At 55.4% G+C, this 21,143-nt stretch overlaps 1 long non-coding RNA gene and 1 pseudogene across 1 annotated transcript; one reads left to right on the forward strand and one right to left on the reverse strand.

Annotated features, from left to right (window-relative positions):
• Positions 1-341: 341 nt before the first annotated feature.
• On the reverse strand, positions 342-8,726 carry LOC129147484 (uncharacterized). Its single transcript, XR_008554852.1, has 4 exons — positions 8,563-8,726; positions 3,736-3,884; positions 2,383-2,582; positions 342-424 (listed from the first exon to the last, which is right to left on the reverse strand). It is a non-coding gene; the product is annotated as an uncharacterized LOC129147484 (long non-coding RNA).
• Positions 8,727-10,500: 1,774 nt separating this feature from the next.
• LOC103297185 (60S ribosomal protein L18-like) lies at positions 10,501-11,030 on the forward strand (annotated as a pseudogene).
• Positions 11,031-21,143: the final 10,113 nt, after the last annotated feature.

Consider the following 21,143-nt stretch of genomic DNA (forward strand, 5'->3'; position numbering starts at 1 on the left):
CTCCTGTCAGTTCTGGGAAAGAGGGAGCTGGTGGAGAATTTGAGGCCAGTTTTTCCAGACCTGTGGCAATCTTGTTTGTGAACATGATCTGGGCCACTCGGGCAGCGAAGTGTCTATTTCTGGGTCTGTTTCCTCATCGATGAGTTAATTGATTTATTTTCCCCACTAGTATTCCTGGGTGACCGCACTGGGGCAGCACAGTGCACCCAGCAGGTGGGAGTGCAGGAGCCAGAGAGGGTGGGAAGATCCTCTGTGGGGGGGAGGGGGGAATAGACACACATGTCAGCCCCTTCAAATCAAGGGTATTTGCTGCTGGAGGACCTTCCAGATTCTAGAACCTTCCAGTGTTATGATGCTTTCCCTCTTTTTCTTGAACAGAGCAGACTCTTGCCCTGGACTCTTCAGCCAGAGGCTAATTGCTTTCCTGGGGAAAAAGATTATAAATTTTAGTCTGGAGCTTTTGTTCATTTCATTTTGTTAGAATTATTTATTTTTAATACAATTATGTGTTACCTTTATATTCAACGTAAAAACACAATAAAAAACATTACCAGTTGTCCTGGCCGGTTTGGCTCAGTGGATAGAGCGTCAGCCTGTGGACTGAAAGTTCCCGGGTTTGATTCTGGTCAGGGGCACATGCCCGGGTTTCAGGCTCGATCCCCAGTAGGGGGTGTGTAGGAGGCATCCTTGATATTTCAGTCTTTCTCTCCCTCTCCCTTCCTCTCTGAAATCAATAAAAATATTTTTTTAAAAAACATTACCAGTTGAGTGGGGGGATGTCAGGGAGGAATTTTTTTCTCTGGTGACCAAAGGGAAGTCAGCACATGTACGAGGCACATCATGCCCTTGATCAATGTGGCCCTGTGAGTGGCTTCCTCAGCCTGCCTACCCGCCTGGCTGCCCACCCACCCCTGGCTAACCTGCTCCATCATCAGCACCTGTAGGCCTGGGCTTCGCTTCCTATTTATACAAATCACATGGGACCCTCGCTGTGGCTGCTCTAGGCAGAAGAGGGAGCCACAGCCGCCTAGTGGCTGCCAGGGAAGCTGGCAGGAAGGGGCATCTCCACCAGACGTCTCCTGGGAAACAGTGAGCTCCCCGGAGAAGGGACATTTGGAAATAAAATTCCTGCCACCGTGTGTTTGTATGTGTGTTGGGGCGGGAGAGGGAGTTAAGAAACCTCCCCAGCCCTCTCTGCTCTTCTCTCTTCAGGGAAAACCTCTCAGCAGCTCTTCTCACTCCCAAAACTCCAGCCCCCTCCCCAGAAACAGCATAGGCTCTGCTGGGACTGCGTAATAACCCCTTCAGATTTATGCAGGTGGAGGAGAGCACTGGACTGAGAGCCAGAGGCCAGTGTCTCCGGCTGCCCTGCCTCACCCTGTGTCGCTGGGCAGTATACCCCCCCCTCTGAGTCCTGGGTCCTGCTCTGTAAAATGAGGCTGCTGGAGGAAATTTCCCCATAGGGCCCCCTCCACAGGACCAAGAATACAGTGGGGCCACTTTAGGCTATTTTTGGCACTTGGAGCAGATTCCTGGTAGCAGCTAATGATTCCTTGTGTGACCTTGACTGGTCACTTAAAGCAGCCTCAGCCCTCACCTGCACATCCGTTCATTCAGGTATTTGTGGGTGCTTATGGAGAGTGAAATCTACCCTTGGAGGGCCCAGAGACTGCCCAGCTTTCCATGAAAGAGGCACCTCAGCCCTCCCCATGCTGTCCTGTGCCAGAGGCCAGCTGCCTCCACCTTCCTCCCATGACGACCCCTTTCACATGAAACTGGAGGGCCCCGGAACCTTGTCTTCCCAGAGTACCCAAAGCCAACCTATGAGAGAAGCCATTGTGCCCCCTGGGGAATAGAAGTGGGGGTCCCTGCCTCCTCCCCTCACACACGCACCTGGTTCCCTTTGCTCTCCCTTGCTGTTGAGGGACCAAGCCCCCACTGCCAGCCTAACCCACCTTCCCCTGAAAGCAAGTGACTGCCTCCCAGGAAGTGCCTCTCCTGACCTCACTTCCTAGATCCCCCCTTTCTCAAGAGATCCCCCCCTCCAGGCAGAGTGAAGTTTGCTGAGAGAGCTTTCCCTGTAGGAAACAACCCCACAATTTTTGGAGGAGATATAGGAGCTCCAGAAAGAGGGGGTTGCGCTGCAGAAACCCTGGAGGTCCACCCTTCAGGTGTCCTTTTAGGAGGAGACACGGACTGGCCCTCATGGCCTGATTTGACCTTGTGGCTTCTCAGCCCTAGTGAGTTGGAGGTGGGAGAGAAGGTGGAGCGGGGAGCAAGGGGCGGGAGAAGCTGCAGAAGTGGGGAGGGGAGTGGCTGTCACCTTTACTGGGCACCTACTGTGTGCCAGGCAGACTGCGATCGGCTCTGTCCCCGTTTTACCTGGATTGTCTCAGCCAGGTCTCACCCCAGCCTTGTGCCAGAGTTATCATCTCTTCTGCTCTGACAGAGAAGGAAACTGAGACTCAGGGGTGTTATGTAACTTGCCCAAGGTCACACAGCTTGTCAGGAGTGAAGCCAGGATCCCAGCCCAGGTCTGTCGGCCTCCAGTGAGTTCTCTCTGCTGCCGGAAAGTCCTCCTCCTGGAAAAGCGGGTCTGGAGTTGGGGTTTTCAGTCAGAACTCATCAGGCTCCCCAGAGGCAAATCTATTGTCATCTGCCCTCCTCCTCCTCACCCATCTGCCAGGCAAGTCGCAGGTGAGCCCCCTGCCAAGGCCCCTGCCCCAGCCCCAGGTGCTAGCTCGGCTTTGCCTGGCTCCCGCCCCTCCCTGGTGCCCCCAAGGTGGCTCTGAGGTCACCCCACACCCCAATGCCTTTAATGCTGCATTTCCAGGTCACAGGAAGCACAGGAAAAAGCAGGAAGAGAGGGGAGGTCACTTGAAGGTTGGAAGCAGGGGCTCTGGTCTGCCACAAACGCTTGGGGGTCCTGGTTATCTCCTTCCGTTCAAATGAACCCTTTCCTAACTCCCACCCCGCATCCCCAGAGACAGCCAGAGCTTTGCTTAGTTAATGAAATACAAAAGAAGGAATCAGGGGGTGGGGGGTGGCTCCAGAGCTCTGGAAAGCGAGGGAGAGAGGAAAAGTTGGGTCTCTTCCAAAGAGTTAATGTTCCACAGTATGATCGATTAGGTGTCAGATGTAATTTCAAACCAATACAAGATGAATGGCATAATTTTCCCTCTCTCATTTTAGACAGAATTAAGAATCCATTAGCTAACACAAATTTTTGGCAAGTTTAATAGGAGCTCAAATCTACATTCAGAGGAAACGCTCCCCAAAGCCTGTTTCAAGCTTTTTACTCCTCAGGCCCCTGGCCTCCAACGTCCTCCGACCCCGACAAGCCCTCTGTTCTCCGTCCCCTACATGCAGCCCCCTCTCCCTTCCCTGTCCCCCTACATGCTCCTCCTCAACCCGGCCCAAGATTAACTGGCCTGACCCCTCTCACAAAGGCTGGGCCTGCCCACCATTGTCTTCCAGTGGCAATGGGTGGGGGAGAGGGGCGGAGGGGCTGGCAGTGGGCCCAGGAAATGGGGGAGGTTGCTGAATTGGCCCCAGGCTCCAGACAAACCCTAGGGAGAGGGGCGAATTGATTGGGGCTTTGGGGCTGTTTGAGTCTCAGCTACTCATCAGTATCACCCCCAGAGTAGTTCTTGTTCTTAGACAAAGCATTACCTAATTCATAAGGGGGACTACACCCCCTTCTTTCCCTTACATTTACATAAATTCACAGCAAACCTGAGAGAGAGGAAGAACTGCTACCAGGCCATTTTATAGATGAGGAAATTGAGGCTCAGGGGGGTCGATTGGAGTCAGCTGGGTCCTTGGCTCTGCTCCTTGCTGACTAGGGCCCTAAGGCGTTTACCTCCAGGTCTCAGTGTTTTCACCTATAAAATGGGAAGAACATTAGTACAAGGTACAGATGAGAAAGCTCTTGGTAAAGGAGAATCTCCATGACTGTCCGTCCAGGCAGAGGGGCCAAATGTCCACTCTACCCTCCAAGCTCACAGCCTGTGGGAGAGACACAGGTACACTAAGCCGGGCCCTGGGAGGAAGAGAAGCTGGAATAATAGTCATGGCCGCTTCCCCTTCCTGTGCACTTACCCTGCGCCAAGTATGGGGACCGATTCCTTACATGCAGTAACTCAGGTGCTCCTCACACCTTTTTCACACAGATACTATTATTTTCACCCCCACTTTCCACATCAGGAAACTGAGGCACAAACAGATGAAGGACCTTGCCTGCGGTCACCCAGCTAGGTAGGGAGTGGCAGAGTTAGAATTCCAACCCAGGCAGCCCGGGCCTGTGGCTTTGAACCCGAGGCTGAGCAGAGGTCAAGGCTGGGAGGGTGGAACACCGGGATGTGATCGACCCCACCCTGGGGTCTGGGAAGGCTCCGCCAAGGACGGGCTGGAATGAGGAGTTTACCATTTCACTGGGCAAGGAGAGGGAGCACTCTAGGAAACCTTTGGAGCAGTGGCCGCCAACCGGTGGTCCGTGAGGTCCGAAAGCTTGGCGACCGCTGTTCTAGGCCATGAGGACAGCATGTGCAAAGGCACCAAAAGAAGTCTCAGGCCCTGGCCCGTGTGGCTCAATGGATTGGGTGTCATCCCATGCACCAAAAAGGTTACCGGTTTGATCCTGTCAGGGCACATGCCCAGGCTGTGGGCTCCAGCCCCAGTAGCTGATCCATCATCAATGTTCCTCTCTCTCCCTCTCCCTTTCTCTCTCTCTAAAAATCATTAAAAACATTTTTTTTTAAATGTCTCAGCATAGGGGATAGTGAGTGATACACTGTTACAATCAAAACATGGGGTTCAACCCTAACCCGTTTGGCTCAGTGGATAGAGCGTCGGCCTGCGGACTCAAGGGTCCCAGGTTCGATTCCGGTCAAGGGCATGTGCCTTGGTTGCAGGCACATCCCCAGTAGGGGGTGTGCAGGAGGCAGCTGATTGATGTTTCTCTCTCATCGATGTTTCTAATTCTCTCTCCCTCTCCCTTCCTCTCTGTAAAAAATCAATAAAATATAAAAAACAAACAAAAACATGGGGTTCATGTGGAGGATGGCAGAAAACAAAGCTGGATGGGCAGGCCAGGTGCTTCATTCGAACAATCCTGCTCTAAAAATTGTAAAGTCTAACTCCTACAGACAGCCTTGCTTGCCGTGCTCATACTAATAGGTAGAGCTATTGCCTTCTTCCTTCATTACAATAACCACACAAAGAAGGTACTGTTATCCGATTTTTCAGACGAGTAGTAACGGAGGCTCAGGGATATTAAGGAACTTGCCTAGAAGACTCAGCTAGAACTGAGCATCAAACCCATGTCTGACCCCAGAGCCCAACCTCTTTTTTAAAAATATATTTTTATTGATTTCAGAGAAGAAGGGAGAGGGAGAGAGAGAGAGAAACATCAATGATGAGAGAGAATCATTGATTGGCTGCCTCCTGCACACCCCACACTGGAGATGGAGCCCGTAACCTGGGCATGTGCCCTGACTGGGAATCGAACCATTCACAGGTCAACCACTGAGCCACTCTGGCCGGGCAGAGCCCAAACTCTTAATCACTGTGCCTGCTGTGTCCTGGTAGGAAGTGGGAGAATTTTGGAGGAGTTTTCAGCAGTGGGTGGTGGGTTTGGATTGAGTTTTAGAAAAAGAATTTTGACAGGGTGTAGAGGTCAGAGCAGAGCGAGGCTGGAGGCAGGGAAGCCAGTAAGGAAAAAATTGCTCTGGTCCAGATGAAAGTTCCAGATGGACAGTAATAGGGGAAAGCCCCCCTCTTATCCATGGGGATGAAAGAAGGGGCCTCCAGGAGCCTAAGCAATAATAGTCATAAGTCCTGGCCAGTGTGCTCAGTGGTTAAATCATCGGCCAGCACACCAAGGGGTCGTGGGTTTGATTCCTGGTCTAGGACCTGCACCTGGGTTGCAGGTGTGTGTGGAAGGCAACCAATCAATGTGTCTCTCTCGCATCAGTGTTTCTCTCTCTCTCTCTCCCTCCCTCCCACTCTCTCTCTAAAAAAAAAAAAAAAAAAAACTTCAATGGAAAAAATATCCTCGGGTGAGGATTAGCAAAATAATAATAGTTAATAATCATCATAATAATACAAACTACTTATATATTTTTAATATTATATATGTAAAAATGACTGCTGGCTCAGAGCTCCAGAGCTCATCCCTCTCCAACTTCTCCTCTCTTCCTCCTCACCCCCTTTTCCACCTCCTTCAGTTCAATGCCACTTGCTGGGGTCCAAACGGGGACCAGTTCCATAATACGTAGGCCAGGCGATATAAGCCATGTGAAGAGGGAAGAGCTGACCTCTGATGTGTGGTCCAACCGCCTTCTGGCAATGAGGTGAGAGAAAAGGCTAGAGCTTCAGGCCAGTCCCAGCTCTGCTGGATCACAGCTGTGTAGTCCAGAGAAGTTGGTCACCAACAATCCAGTTGCCAGTTTCAAGGAAGAGCCCCTGCCCCTGCATCCCACCAACAGGATATGCCTCCGTCTCCGTCCTCAGGGGGTGAGGTGTGCGTGGGGGGGGGTGTATCCCACCTACTTGCCTTTAAGTCACTGCACACCCAGAAGTGCAGGGCGGGGGAGGAGAGGAGGGGGGCGGTTCCCAGGCTATTCCACTGAAAGGAAGAAATGACCAGGCTCCTTAGCTCAGCCCCTCCTCAGCAGAGAGGAAGAGGAATAGCCCTGAGCAGGGAGGGGGAGGGAGGAGACCTACCCGGGCCACGGGGGCTCCTGCCGTGAAGGGAGGAGGATCTGTGAGTTTTAGTCAAAGTCTTTGGCATCAGAGCTGAGGGTAGATAGAGGAACCCATATCCCTGCCTGGGCTAAACATTTCAGGGACAGGGAACTCCTGGGTCAGCCCAAGGTCACCCTAAGGGAGAGAATTTGGGGACGGGACTGGAGAGAATATTTAAGAGAAAATAACTTGGAGGGAATGAACTTGGGCTCTGGAAGCAAACAGACTCAAATTAGACTCTGAGCCCTGCCGTTGCAAAGGCAGAAGTATCTGGGGCAGGTTTGTTCCTTTATTCCACATATTTTCATTGATATCCTACTGTGTGCCAGGCACTGGGATAGTCAAAGATCCTTGCCTTCAAGGATCATTCTGGTTAGCTACTCTTCTTCACCTGTAAAATGGGGATAATCATACCTACTCCCCAAGATAATTATAAAGATTAAATAAAATAATGTGTCAAAACCAGCACCTCCCCCCAACAACGTGGAAGCTACTAGCCACATTTAAATTAATTTGAATTTAAAAATCCATTTCCTCAGTCACATTAGCCACCTTTTAAATGTTTAATAACCTCACATTGGGTACATCTACACAATGGAATACTACGCTGCTGTAAAAAGGAAGGCACTCATACCATTTGCAACAGCATGGAGGGACCTGGAGAGCATTATGCTAAGTGAAATAAGCCAGTCGGAGAAAGATAAATATCGCATGATCTCACTCATTTGTGGAATATAATGATCAACATAAACTGATGAACAAAAATAGATCCAGAGACATAGAAGCACCAAACAGACAGTCCTACCTCAGAGGGAAGGCAGTGTGTGTGGGGGGGCAGGGGTGGTGGTGGTGGTAAGAGAGCAACCAAAGGACTTGTATGCATGCATATAAGCATAACCCATGGACACCGACAGTCAGTGTGTGTGTGGTGGGGGAGGGGGGCGGGGTGAGGGCATGTGCTGGGGGTAGAAATGGCCGGGGAGAGGTCAATGGAGGAAAAGGAGACATATGTAATACTTTAAACAATAAAGAATTTAAAAAAATAACCTCACATTGGCTAGTGACTCCATATTGATGAGGACAGAGCTAGAACATTTCTGTCATTGCAGAAAGTTCTGACAGTGCTGGCCTGAAGCAGCGGTCGCCAACCTTTCGGACCTCACGAACCACCAGTTGGCAACAGCTGGTCTAAAGCACTCAACTCAGAGCCCAGCCCAGGTCATATAGTAAGTGAAAACCCTCATTCTTGGAAGACAGGTGGTGAGGCTGATTATTCTTCCAACAGCCTGCAAAGACCACCCATTTGATGTTCTCCAGGAAAACTAAGAGTGGGGAAGAGTCGGGGGCTGGCCAGGGCAAAGCAGAAGGAAAGAAGGAGGAGGGATAAGTGTACAGATTAGGGAGCTGGTGATGAGGGTTGCCCAAGAGGTAGAGATGAGTGGACCATGTGTCTAGGGCAGGAAAGAAAAGAAGACCAAGAGGGAAAAGAGAGAGAAGAGAGAGAAAGAAATCCAGGCACCCATGAGCTGGACCCCAGGGTGGATTCATTTTGAAGGCAGAGCAGGTAGCTTTGCTTTTGAACCCGGGGTGGGGTGTAAAAGAGCATTGCCAAGGGTGACCCCGAGTTTTGGGCTTAGGAAACCAGTAGAGTTGAGGAGCTGGAGTCCTGGAGAGGGAGAGGCGCGGGCCTGAGGGCGCCTGTCATATTCCGTAGGTTCTAACACATTGGCCTTTTGACTTGGATTCTAACCCTCCCGTGTTGCAGACCTCAGCCTGTCGCCAGGAAGCTGCGTGCAAAGACTGATTGAAACAGACCTGACCCACTTAAGGTGCTGGGAAAGCATTTGATCCTTCTCTTTCCTCTTCCTTCCTGACCTTCCACCTGAGGCGGCTCTGAGCCAGGAGCCCAGGAGAGGGGACTGTTGCAGGAGAGCTGGGCTGGGGCTGGGCATTGCTCCCAGCTGTCTGAGTCCTGCAGTGAGGAGAGGAGACGGGGACATGTGAGCTCCTGAGCCTGACCTGTGGGCGGCCTGCGTTTGTGCCTCTATCTTCTCTGGGGGCAGGAGGACTGACGCCTCCACATTCGGGGTTGGCAGAGGATGATCTCTGAGCCAGCTCTCCCCAAACCAGTGGGAGATTCTAGGAAGTCTTTAATTACTGCCTCAGAGTGGATGCTAGGTTAATGCGATGATTCGAAAGGTATGTTTTTCAATTACATTTAACGGAAAGATTTATAGTCAAGTAAAATATAATTAGGAGGCTGCCAGCAGACAGGCCTCCTGAGAGGAAGAAAGAGAGATGAGACAGACCCCTAATGGGGCAGGTTGGAGCCTAGGCTACGGGACCAGCTTACCCCACCCGCCTTGGAAGATGTCAAAGCACTCATCAATTCAGCCATTCAAACACACGGTCTAAGTAGCTGCTCCAAACCAGGCCCAGCCTTTTCTCTGGGAACAGAACAAATACAGCATTTCTGACCCTCAGAGAGCTTACAGACCAGCAGGGGAGGCCGGCAAATAACAAGTCAACCGCTAAGGGAAGTGCTGCAAAGGAAACAACAGAAGCTGAGCTGAGAACCACCGGAAGCCCTCTTTGGGTAAAGGCATCAGAAAAGGTTTCATATGAGGGTGAGGGGACAGACAGAACGGAGGGATGAAAAGGAGCCAGCCAAGAAAAGAATGGGAGGGAGGTGTGTGGGCATCAGCTGGGCCAAGAAAAGAGCCCAGCCGAAACCGGTTTGGCTCAGTGGATAGAGCATCAGCCTGCGGACTGAAAGGTCCCGGGTTCGATTCCGGTCAAGGGCATGTACCTTGGTTGCGGGCACATCCCCAGTAGCGGGTGTGCAGGAGGCAGCTGATGGATGTTTCTCTCTCATTGATGTATCTTTTTTTCTTAAAAATATTTTTATTGATTTTCCACAGAGAGGAAGGGAGAGGGATAGAGAGCTAGAAACATCGATGAGAGAGAAACATCGACCAGCTGCCTCCTGCACACCCCCCACCAGGGATGTGCCTGCAACCAATGTACATGCTCTTGACCGGAATCGAACCTGGGACCTTTCAGTCTGCAGACCGACGCTCTATCCACTGAGCCAAACCGGTTTCGGCTCTCATTGATGTTTCTAACTCTCTGTCCCTCTCCCTTCCTCTCTGTAAAAAATCAATAAAATATATTTAAAAAAAAGAAAGAAAGAAAAGAGCCCAGTCCAGGGGGTCGGGAGGTGGTCTTAGTGCTTGCAGGGTGGAAAGAAGGGCAAGTGAGGCTGGGGCACGAAGAAGGAGAGGCAGAGGCAGAAAATGACCCTGGGGAGGGAGGCAGGGGCCAGACCCAGCAGGTAAGGAGTTTGGGTTTTATTCTATGTGCTAAGGAAGCCAGTACAGAGTTTAAACCAGGTAGTGAAAGGCCTGGCGTCTACGTTTAAAGGCTTACCTAGATGCTATGGGAGAATGAATGAGAGGAGGTTAGAGCAGGGTCTCAGAAGAGAGGTGATGTGACCTGGCGTAGGGGGGAGGCACTGAGAAAGGAAGAGGGTCCTGGACTTGGGGTACGTACTGGAGAGAGAACCAGTGGTTCTTGGTGAGAGAGTCGAGTCGTTATGGAGAGAGGGAGAACTGAGGGCCATGCCCAGGTCTTGGGCTTGAGGAGCTAAGCTGGTGCTGCTATCTATTGAAAGGGGGAAGCCAAGGGGAGAAATGGGTGGAGAAGGCGTTCAGACTGGGCCCTTTCTGGACTTGTGGACCAGGAGGCACCATCATGGGAGTCCACGTCCCATACAAGAAAGACCAAAAGGTTCAGCGCAAGGAGCCCAAGAGCCGGGTGTCCACCCAAGGCTGTTGGCCAAGCTGTACAGGTTTCTGGCCACAGGCACCAACCCCACCTTCAACCAAGTGGTGCTGAAGAGGTTGCTCATGAGTGGCACCAACTGGCCGCCCCTGTCCCTTTCCCGGATGATCCAGAAAACAAAGCCTCGTGGCCGGGAAGGCAAAACTGCTGTGGTTGTAGGGACCTTAACAGATGGTGTGCGTGTCCGGGACCCACCCTTAGCCGCATCCTCAAGGCCGGGGCCCAGATCCTCACCTTCGACCAGCTGGCCCTAGACTCCCCTAAGGGCTGTGGCACCGTCCTGCTTGCTGGCCCTCAAAAGGGCTGAGAGGTGCACATGCATTTTGGCAAGGTCCCTGGAGCCCCTCAGCCGCACCAAACCCTATGGAAGCTCCAGGGGCCGGAACTTGGAGCATGCGAGAGGCCAAGGGGTGAGCCAAGGCTACAGAAACCAGTCCTAGATCCTACCTTGTTACTCACAGTTTTTGGATGCTGAAATACAAGGAGCTCAGACTTGGAATGGAGACCCTCCAGGCCGGGGCTTCCCTGGCCCTGAAGGATGGCGATCTGGATGTCCCGCCACAAGAGGGCGCCCTCTCACCACCCCACTCTTGCTTCCCAGTTTGTCCTTGAGCTTTTTCACACGTCTGACTTCCATTCCTCCTGCTGCACGTCCGAGTGTGAGCCTCTTGAATTTGGAGAGAGAATTCTGTCTAAATCCTGAAATTCTACCGCTGCATTCACACTGTGCTCGCATTCACTGAGCACCCGCTATGGGTCAGACACTGAGCTAGACACTTTGGCGATGTTATCTGATCCTGACCATCGCTCTTACCATAGTATGAATATAGTAATACGAATGGTGACCACTCCCTTCAGCCAGGCCCTTCACATAAATGGTCATGTTGAAGTCTCACTGAGAAATAACCTGCCCACGGTCACAGAGCCCGTTGGCATTGAGAGGGGGGTGAGAAGTCTAGGATTTCTCCAGCACAGGAGCCTCTCTGGGGGAGGAGGCCTGCCTGGGTGTTGGAGGGAGTGGCCATGCGGATGCCTGTCCCTCCCCCTCACTGGGTCCTTCCCAGATGAAGCACAGAGGCTGCATCCTCTTCCCAGACGTCCCTGGGTGCGGAGGGCAGACTCCTGATGACAGCCGCAGGGCCTGCACTGTGCTGGGGTAACCTGCCCACTTGCTGGGGAGGGAACAGCTGTCATAGAAGCTCCCAGTCCCTCAGGCTGGTTGCCTGGTGTCACAGGAGGGAAGTGCCCACCCACGGAATGCGTGAGGGAATGAGTGAGGGTCCTGTTCTGTGACACAATGGGGTGATTCTTGCCTCCCCACCCTCTGAGAATGCCTTCGGTGTTTGCGTGTATGTGTGTGCATTTGTGCAGGGATTGGTGTGCAAAGGGTGATTTGTACCCGTGTGCAAGCCAGAACAGGCCTGCCTCCGTGCATCCCCCTCAGGATGTGTGTGTACCAGGTGATGGTTATGTGGTTGTCTGGGCCTCACATGCGTGTGCCTGTAAGTGGAGCTCTCGCGGGATGGAAAGGGCCTGGCCCCAGAGTTGAATTCTGAGCTCAGCTCCCCACCTCTCCTTGCCTGTCTCCAGCTCCCTGCATCCCCCCACCTCCTCCCATGCCGGGCAGAATGCCCTCAGCCTGTGCCGGCTGGCACACATGCCACATGGTGCCTGGTGCGTCTGGGCAAGGATGACGCCCCCAGGCCCGGCTGGGACACTAAGCCACCCGCTGCCTCCCCCACCTCCAGAACGGAGCGTCCCCATCCTGTCCCCTTTCTCAGCCAGGGACACAGGGAGCAGGCAGGGACACGGCACAGACAGATACAAACACACAGATGCAACCAGAGACGCCCACAGGCTGTGCCCCAGAGAGACACAGACATAGGCGTTCACGCAGGCTCTGGTACACTCACATACACTCTCACACAAATATTACACACACCCGAAGAAACCCGTGGGCAGTCACCACTTGCACAGAACCCAGCAGAGGTAGAGACGTTAGGCTCCCACCCAGCCGGTTAGGCAAACCCACCGGGTGTACCTGTTCGTGGTGCTGAAACCAGACTGTACTCCTTACAGAAGATTGAGACCTGGGATAGGTGGTGGGTAAGAAAGAAGGAATGGAGGAGAGAGAATAGAAGGGGGTGTGTGTGTGGAGAATTTTATAGGCAAGAGAGAGAGAGAGAGAGAGAGAGAGAGAGAGAGAGAGAGAGAGAGAGAATACCAAGATACCAAGGGGAACTAAGGAATGCCTGAACAAAGAGCAGGCTCAAGGATTTATCCATCTTTGCCCTTCAGGGCCAAAAATTGGAAGAGTTTGGCAAGCGTGCCATGGATGTGTGCTTCCCGTTGGCCTCCAGCCGTCCCTTTCAGGTCCCCCCTTGCCCTGGAGGGCCTTACAACAGGAGGGGAAGGAGACAGACACCAAGAAAACCTGTCATGACCCTGCACATCGCTCCCCATCTGATTTCTTATCCCAATTTGTGTTGGACAAGTGCACATCCATGTTGATCTGGATTTGTTCTGGGGATTGCAGGGATTTAGTGACTGCTTAACGCTCATCCACAAGATTGGATTATGGGTTCCCATCTCCCTCTCTTGAGATGAAACTTCCCTCAGGTGGGGTTGCCTAGTAGGAATGCTCTCCCACCATGAGCCCCTTAGTTGTGAAATTTATGGAACATGCGTAATGCCTACATTCCTGACCTGGGGCGGGGGGTAACCAGGACCAAAGGGCTTATCATTTAACTAGGCAAGAGGGGGTACAGGGGAAGATGAGGGAGAACAAAAAGACAAAAGGGGAGGAGAAAGAATTATGAAGATGGATGAAAGAAGGAAGGGAAGAGGAAAACTGGAGAAAGAGGAAAGAGGAGAGTGGAGATGCAGATGGCAGGAGCAAGAGAAGGCATGAGTGATCCAGACAGACTCCAGTGTCCAGGGAAAGGTCAAGGGAAATATGCCAGATGGAGCAAATTGCTTCCCTTGATTTTGAGGGGCCCAGAGTAGACTGGAAGCCCAGCCTGGTCCTGCAGCTGTTCCAAATCACACCCTCCCCCACAGCTTCAGGCAGAAAGACCCTATGGGCCAGCAGCTGCCCCAGCAAAGAAGGGGGTGGTCAGAGGTACTCAAGTCTGTGTATGCACTTTCCTCAGGGGTGGGACGGGAAGAGTGGGTGCCTTTGGGGATGTTGCCACCTATTTGTATGTGGGCAATGGCAGGAAGAGAAAGACACATGTGTGGGTGTTCAATGGAGAGTAGATACAGGGTTGACTGTATCTCTTCCATGGCAGGAAGAGAAAGACACACGTGTGGGTGTTCAATGGAGAGTAGATACTGGGTTGACTGAGGGTGAGGAGCAGGCATAGGAAGAAGAAAGGCAGAAGCAGTAGAGTTAGTAAAAAAGAAAGAATACTGGCTCTCCTGTCCTGGCTGGGCAGCTCAGTTATTAGAGCATCATCCCGATATGCCAAGGTTGCAAGTTTCCCCGGTCAGGGCGCAAACAAAAATCAACCTATGAATGCATAAGTAAGTGGCACAACAAATCGATGTTTCTCTCTCTCTCAAATCAATCAATAAATAAAAATTCAAAACAATTCTGGGGCCTCCTAATTAGTCTCGCTCTTTTTTTCTACCAAGAGGGAAGAAGCCAAGCCTAGGATACAAGCTAGGTATATATATCCCAGTGTCCTTGTCTGTAGTATAATGAAAGTTCAAATTTCATAGGGGGGGTCTAGATGATTATTAACTTAAAATGCTTAAGTCAGTTACCGATGCATAATAAGTTCCAAAGATATGTTAGCTTCCAGGTCGTTGTATCTTGGTCTTGCACTGGGATGAGTGAGGAACTGTTTCTTCATGTTTAACGAGACCTTCTTTTCTGGAGTGCAGAGGGGACGCCCATGCTAAGGAATGCAACAGGGTCTAGGGAACGAGGTGCCCCCCAGGGGCTGTCGGGATGTTGTCCTGGATTCCTGAGAAAAGCTGGAGCTGGACCTCAGGACTCCACCCTCGTCAGTGCGGGTGTGGACATGTGGGCCATTCCTTCTAGACTGCTCTCCCAACTACAGTCCCTCCCCCCTTTCTACCTATCCTGCTCCTTTCTCATCCTTTTCCTTCGCAGGAATCTAGTTGGGAGGAAAGGAATTCCCTCACTACTTAGAGGCGGGACCACCCCACCCTACACAGGCATAAGGATGGTCTCAGTCTGGAGGTCAGGGAAGCATGTGGGGGCTGGCACAGGACGGTGAGGGGTGGCAGGGCAGCCCCCATGTCCTCCCATTCCCCCCAGCTCCTGTCTCATCACTGTCACCATTCAATCATAGCAGATGGGCTGCAGCTGTGAGCGCCAGCCCGGCACACAGGCTGGTCCGTGCCACTTGGGAGAGAAGGAAGAGAAAGGGAGGAGGGAAGGAGGAGGAATGAAGGGAGGAGGGAGAGAGGAAAGGGACAGAGAGGAGGAGGAGGAAAAGGAAGCCAGTGGAGGAAGAGAAAAATGGCTTGAAGAGAAAGGAGACTTGGTACCTTTTATGCCTCTCACTTCCCAGCAGGGGAGCAGAGGCCAGGGCTGGGCTCACAAGCTGGGCAGTGCCAGGCGAGATGGGCATATGCCCCTGATTACTACCAGGACCGCAGGCCAAGCCTCCGCAGCCGCCACGGCCTCATAAATCAGGTTTTAAGTAGCAACCACATGGACATTTCCCAGCTGAGAGACCTGGCCTCTGTCGGCCCAGCTAGGGCAGCCCTGGTGGTGGGGCAGGTGCCAAGCCAGGGCACAGGAAAGCGGTGGTCATCAAGGCTTGGTGGGAAGGAGGTGGGGTCTTATTCTGGCCAAACCCGGGAGGGGGGGCTCCTGCCAATAGGGGATAGGTAAGAAGGTGACAAGTGGCTGGCAATGGGGTCAGGGCCCCCTGGTGAGGCCCCTAGACCCTGTCCATCTGGGGGGGGGGGGGAAGCTGCTTACAGATGAGGGGGGTGAGTGCTGCTACTGACACCCCCTGAGCCCCCTCCCATTAGGAACAGAGGCTGTGGCTGTGAGGCAGGCTGAGTGCCCTGCGCTGGGGCCCCTGCATGAGCTCCGGCTCCTGGTGGGCAGGAAGGAATCTCCCCACACACGGCTCAGGCCCAGCTCAGGCCCAGCAGCCGGCAGAGCCCGTGAATGAGTGAGTGACTGAGTGCCGGGGGCCAGTTCTGTGTTCTGTTCTCAGGAAAGGGAGGGTTATGTCTGAGTAGGTCGCGGATCTGGGTGTGCGTGTACACGTAGGGGGTTGTCTGTGGGTGCCGGGAAGGGAAGGTCTATTCTGACAGACAGCCCTCCACATCCTCCTTCTTAGGGTCTCTGCTCCACACACCCCGCCCCTGAGCCCGGGTTCTCTCCTGAATTCCACACCCCATCTCCTGAATTCCACACCCCATCCCGACCCCACGCTGGGCGCCCCCTCCTCCCGGCTGGGGAAGGGGAAGGGGGCGGGGGCGGGAGCCCCGGCCCTGGAACTGCGGGCAGCGCCAGCGGGGTGGGGGCGCCCAGCCTTCTAGCGCCCGGCATCTCCTCCCCGGTGAACAGATGTCTCGGAATTTTAGATGTGCTCTCCGCCCCTCCTCGCAATAACCCCCTCCCCCCCAGCTGGCACTGGCGGTGGCACGGCGCCCTCCCCTCCCGTCTCCACAGCGGAACCGGCTGACGGATCGGGGAGCGCGCCTGGGCCGAGGCGGGGAGGCCCGCGCGGTGGGCCGCGTCCCGGAGGCTCCGGTGCCCAGAGAGCCGGGCGGCGCTGCCCGGCCGCTGGCCTTCTCTCTCCTCCTCTGCCCTCTTCCGCCTCCCGCACCTCTGCCCGGCGCCCGCGTCCCGGATCCCGGGTCCCTGTCCCTCCCGGGCCCTCCCCACCCCACCGCCCGTCCGGCCGCCGCGTCTACGCAAACCCTGCGCGCAGACCCTCGCGCTTCGCCACGGCAACTCCTCCTGGCAACTTGGGCGGAATGCTTCCCTCCAGAGACCCCTTCCCCTGCATTCCGTGAGCCCCCGCCCCCAAACTGGCCGCCTGCCTTCGCTCTGTGTGTAGAAACCCCGAGTTAATCCGGAAAACGAGGGGGGCAGGAGGGGAGAGCGGCTAGAGATTAGGGAGGACGCCGGGTCTCCCGGGCTGAGAGGCACCCAAATTTCCTAATCACTGCTAATTAATGAACAATCCAATTCCGTGGACCCCCAGCCCGGGGAAGGGGGCTGGGGCGGGAGGGGGCTTGGCAGGCCTGGCAGCGGGGCGGTGCCAGGCGCCCTCCCCCGCCCCACCCGCCAGCATTCCGAGGTAACAGGCATTTGCTACCCGGCGCGTGCCAGGAGCGATTGGCAGGTTCGAGTAGGCACAGTCATTCCGAACACAGATGTCCCTGCGCTCGCTCTTCTGATATGAATTCTGTCAGCTCCGAGTCTGAGGGCGACGAGCAGACAGCCACACAGACAGAGCTGCAGACAGACTGACACAGACAGAGCGATGGTCTGCAGGACACCAAACAGATATATTTCTTCCCTGGGGGAAAAAATATTTGAAGAAAAATAAGAAAGGCTGCCACTAATTGGGGGGACATGTCTGGACCCCAAGAGTGGCCCTTGCGCTTCCACCTCCCCCTGGTTGCTTGCCCCGGCTTTTACCGTCTCCCCCACAGCCCTGCAGCGTCACCCCTGAACTTCCCGTGCCAGTCCTTGCAACCAGAGCCACCCAAGTCTGGGGGTCTGCTCCCTGGCGCAGGACCCAGAATCCCCAAGTCCCTGCCCAATGCCACCAAGGTGCGGGGTCCAGACCTCTAGAATCTCAGAAGCCCCAAATTCCAGAACTCCCCCACCTGGGCCAATGGGGCCCAGGGCCCCATCCCGGCAGCGCCCTCTCCATTAGAGGGGAGAGTGGGTGCTGTCCGCTTCCCCAGAATGGAGAGCCCCACCTGCCGGGTCCTCACCAGCCGGCCCCAGCCTGGCAACCAGCCAAAAACACAGCCACCCCTTTGCATTGGGGGTGCCAGAAGGCCAAGCCGCCCGACCCCTGGCCCTTTCCCGCTTCCTCCCCGCTGCAGTTCCCATCCGGAGCCGCCACCCCGCCCGCCTTCGTGCCTCTGGCCGCCCGGGGCTGCGGAGCAAGCTGGTTGGCCGCTGGGCATCTGGGCGCAGGCTGGGCGCGGAGAGCCGCTGCGCTCGGGCCTCCCCGGGCAGCCCTGCTGGTGGGCCAGGCGAGGCGGGCCAAGGGGGCAGAGTCACTCGCTCACGTCGGAGGGAAGGGCACAGAGGGGTTTGGGCTGTGGATTGTTGGGCTGAGTTTTTAAATCTTTCTTTCTTTCTCTTTTTTTAAAGAAAAAGCCCCCATCCTGTGTCATCATTTTTATGGGATCTGCAATTCTGGCAAAAATCTGTCTTTAATTTAGCTGTCCATATAAAAATCCTCACTGTATAATAATGAACAGATGCCATGGAATTTAAGCTGGAGCTGCGGCTCCTCCCCGCCTCCCCCCGCGCCTGGCACCGGGCACCGGGCACCGGCTGAGTGGCACAGACTGGCACCAAGGCACGGGCGAGGGGCGACCTGGGCTGGGCGCCAGGGCGCGGAGGTGGGGCAGGGGTGTCCAGGCGCCGGGCTCGGCCAGGCGGGAGCTGCTTCGCGGCGGCGCCCCTGGAGCCCTGTCTGAGAGGTTTCCCTGATTTTCCACAAAATGATCAGTAGTCAAGGGTTTGGGTTTGGTTTTGCTTCGGGATTTTGTGGCTCTTCTCGGATTTTTTTTTTTAAAGCACCGCCCTCCCCCAAATATAAACCCAAATGTTTTCGATGTTTTAATTGAGTTGTTTTTAACCCTCCCCCTGCGCGGCGCCCAGGCCTCGGCTTCGGAGCCCCGCGAGCGCGATTCGCAGCACGCGGGATCCGTCCCGCCTCCCCGCGGCCCGCAGCCTCCGCCGGTCCCGGCGCCCGCGCCTCTCGGGGCTCCGAGGCCGCTCCCGCGGGGCAGGGGTGCCCCGCTGCCCTCCAGGAGCGATGTCCGGCGTGGCATCTGATTGGGGAGCGAGAGAGATGGAGGCGAGGGAGAAAACACCCTTGCCCCACGCCTCTTCTCTCCGTTCCCCAGGGGCGAGGACAAACTCTTCGAATCCGCCGTGCCTTGCGCCTGGCCGCGGGTGGGTCCGGAGGGCCGGCCCCCTCCGGGAGGGAGGCGCTGGTTCTGAGCCCCCACCCCCATCCCTCGCCTTTAATGCCACTCTGGCGAGAACAGATGTCCCAGGCCGGGCGGACTGCCCAGACCCCGCCCAGCTGTGCCCTTGGCGAAGACTTGGCTACGGGTAGGGACTGGCACGCGGGTCCCCAAAAGGACTTGGGCGCTCCCGGGGCACTGGTGGGGCCAGACCTCGCAGTCACGGCCTCCTGGCCAGCGCGGCCTCAGGCGGGAGGCCGCATCCTCCCGGAAAGACGCGTTCCTAATTCAATTCATTCCCCAAAGGGGAAGGAGACACCGACGGGGGTGGGGAGAGGCCGAGAGGAAGGTTCCACTAACCGGACACCAGGCGCGCCACCCGCAGCCCCAGCCTGTCCGGGGAGACCGAGCTGCGCTTCTGCTGGCGCTGGCAGAGGAGTTGGCTGCGCCAGGACCACACCGGGGCGCACATCTGGGCAGCTTCTCCACCCAATGCAATGCCCAGCTCCCTGGCACAGCCGGCGACTAGTGACTAGGAGTTTCCTCACCCTCTCCCACCAGCTCCCCAGTTTTCCCAACCCGCACTGGGGGGCTGAGGCCCCAGCCCTTGGCATTTCTCTCCACCCCCCACCCCCAGAAACCCGTTGCTGATCTCGGTTTCCTCCTGCTGCTCCCAGGTGGCCAGGGCGCTCCTACCCATCCCTGCGCTTTAGGATGGAGAAAGTTTAAAGAGCAGCTCAGCCCCCCTGGGGTGTCTGTGCCCTTTCTGACCGCTTCTCACCCAGGAAAACGGTCCAGAATTTTTAAAGAAACCGCTTCAGAATTTGGAAGAGGGGGGGGGCAGGGTTTTAAGATTTCTCCCAGCCCAGGTGGTCCCCTCCCCTCTGAGCCTGTGGCCAGTGCCTGGGTGACCCAGCCCTCAAGAAAGAAAAGCCACAGTGAGCTGGGAAGCCTGTTCTGACAGCCCAGGCCTTTGGGCCCCTTCCCACGCCTGGGGGGAAAGCGCTTTCTCCTTGGGGCGTGTAGGAGCAGGCCAGGTGGGGAGGCCTGGCTGACCCCTGTTGCACATGGAGAACCTGGCAGTGGAGCTCCAGGCCAAGGCTGGGCAGGCCTGGCCTGCACATCTTTCTTCCCGCTTTCCTTGAGAACTAAACTAGCCTTCCTTTTCAATGTCCCCTCAAATCAACAGGCAACTTTTCAGATTCTGGGGAAAAGGAGAAAACAAAGGTCACCCAAGAGGGAACGGAATCTCCGGCCTTGCGCCCACAGTCTTGTGGGCTTTCCCGTAGAAGGAAAACTAGGAGAGAGAGAAGCAAACCCAACCCACAGAGTCTAGGGAGTGTCAGGGCTCCGTGCTGCTGGCTCCCATCGGGCTCAGTTTACCTGGGTCACTGATGGGGCTGTCCCTCTGGGTGATGAAACCAGCGCTGGGGGTTCATTGGGGGTCAAGGGCATGTGGTGGCCTTCACCGCTGGAAAGGAGTGAAGGGGAGAGGGGAGAAGCAGCAATGGCGCTTCCTCCCTTCCCTTCCTTCTGGATGGACAAATGGCTTGGGCTCAGAGACGTCTCTGTTTCCCTGTCATTTCCAAACGCTGAGCTTTAGGTGGGGGTGGGGAAACCAAGGGGAAGACGCCCTCCTGGCGGATCTGGGCTCCAGCCTGCAAGTTCGGCAGCCCAGGGGTGGGAGCTGAGCCAGTTGGTGCGCGCTGGAGGTCCCTGCTGCTCCGGCTGGGGCCAGGAGGGCGTCCTTCCTGCGACTTCTCCCCTAGCCCCCTCCCTTCCACGACTCCGGCCCCTTTCCGCCCTCCTCCCCTTCTGTTCCTGGAGCTTCTCCCTGAGTGTGCACACAGGCAAGCAAGAGGAAAGGGCCTGCGAGGGGGAGTTTGGGGCCTTGTGTCCGCACACATCTTCTTCTCGTGCTCATCTCACCATCTCGCCAGGGAAGCTGAGCGTTGGTGAGGAGGGCAAGGGGAGGGTAGAGTGCAGCCAGAGTGCAGGGAGTGTGGGGGGAGGGTCAGGAATTGGAGGAAAGGCCCGGGCACTCAGGATCCCCAACCCCAAAAGGGGTCCAGGAGCCCCCACCCATCCAACGTGACCACAGACACAATGGCCCAAGAGTCATCGACATCCCTTGAAAAGGGGCTGGAACCGGGCTTTGGAAAGGGAACTGAGCTGTGTGGAGTAGCCTGAAGAGCGAAGCTTAGGAGTCTGTAGTCTGACCAGGGTGGCCCCGTGGAGGGACCTTTACTTTCAGCCCCAAGCCACCTGGGTGCTGGAGGGTTATGGGAAACCGGCTGAGCGGGAGAGGGGCTCAGTTCACCTTGCTCCCAGGGCAGGTGAAGACTCGGGCTCAGGATGGAGGCTGAGCTGCTTTTTTCGCCAGTTGCCCCTGC

This window comes from Eptesicus fuscus, chromosome 20 (assembly GCF_027574615.1).
Source record: "Eptesicus fuscus isolate TK198812 chromosome 20, DD_ASM_mEF_20220401, whole genome shotgun sequence".
Lineage (NCBI taxonomy): Eukaryota > Metazoa > Chordata > Mammalia > Chiroptera > Vespertilionidae > Eptesicus > Eptesicus fuscus.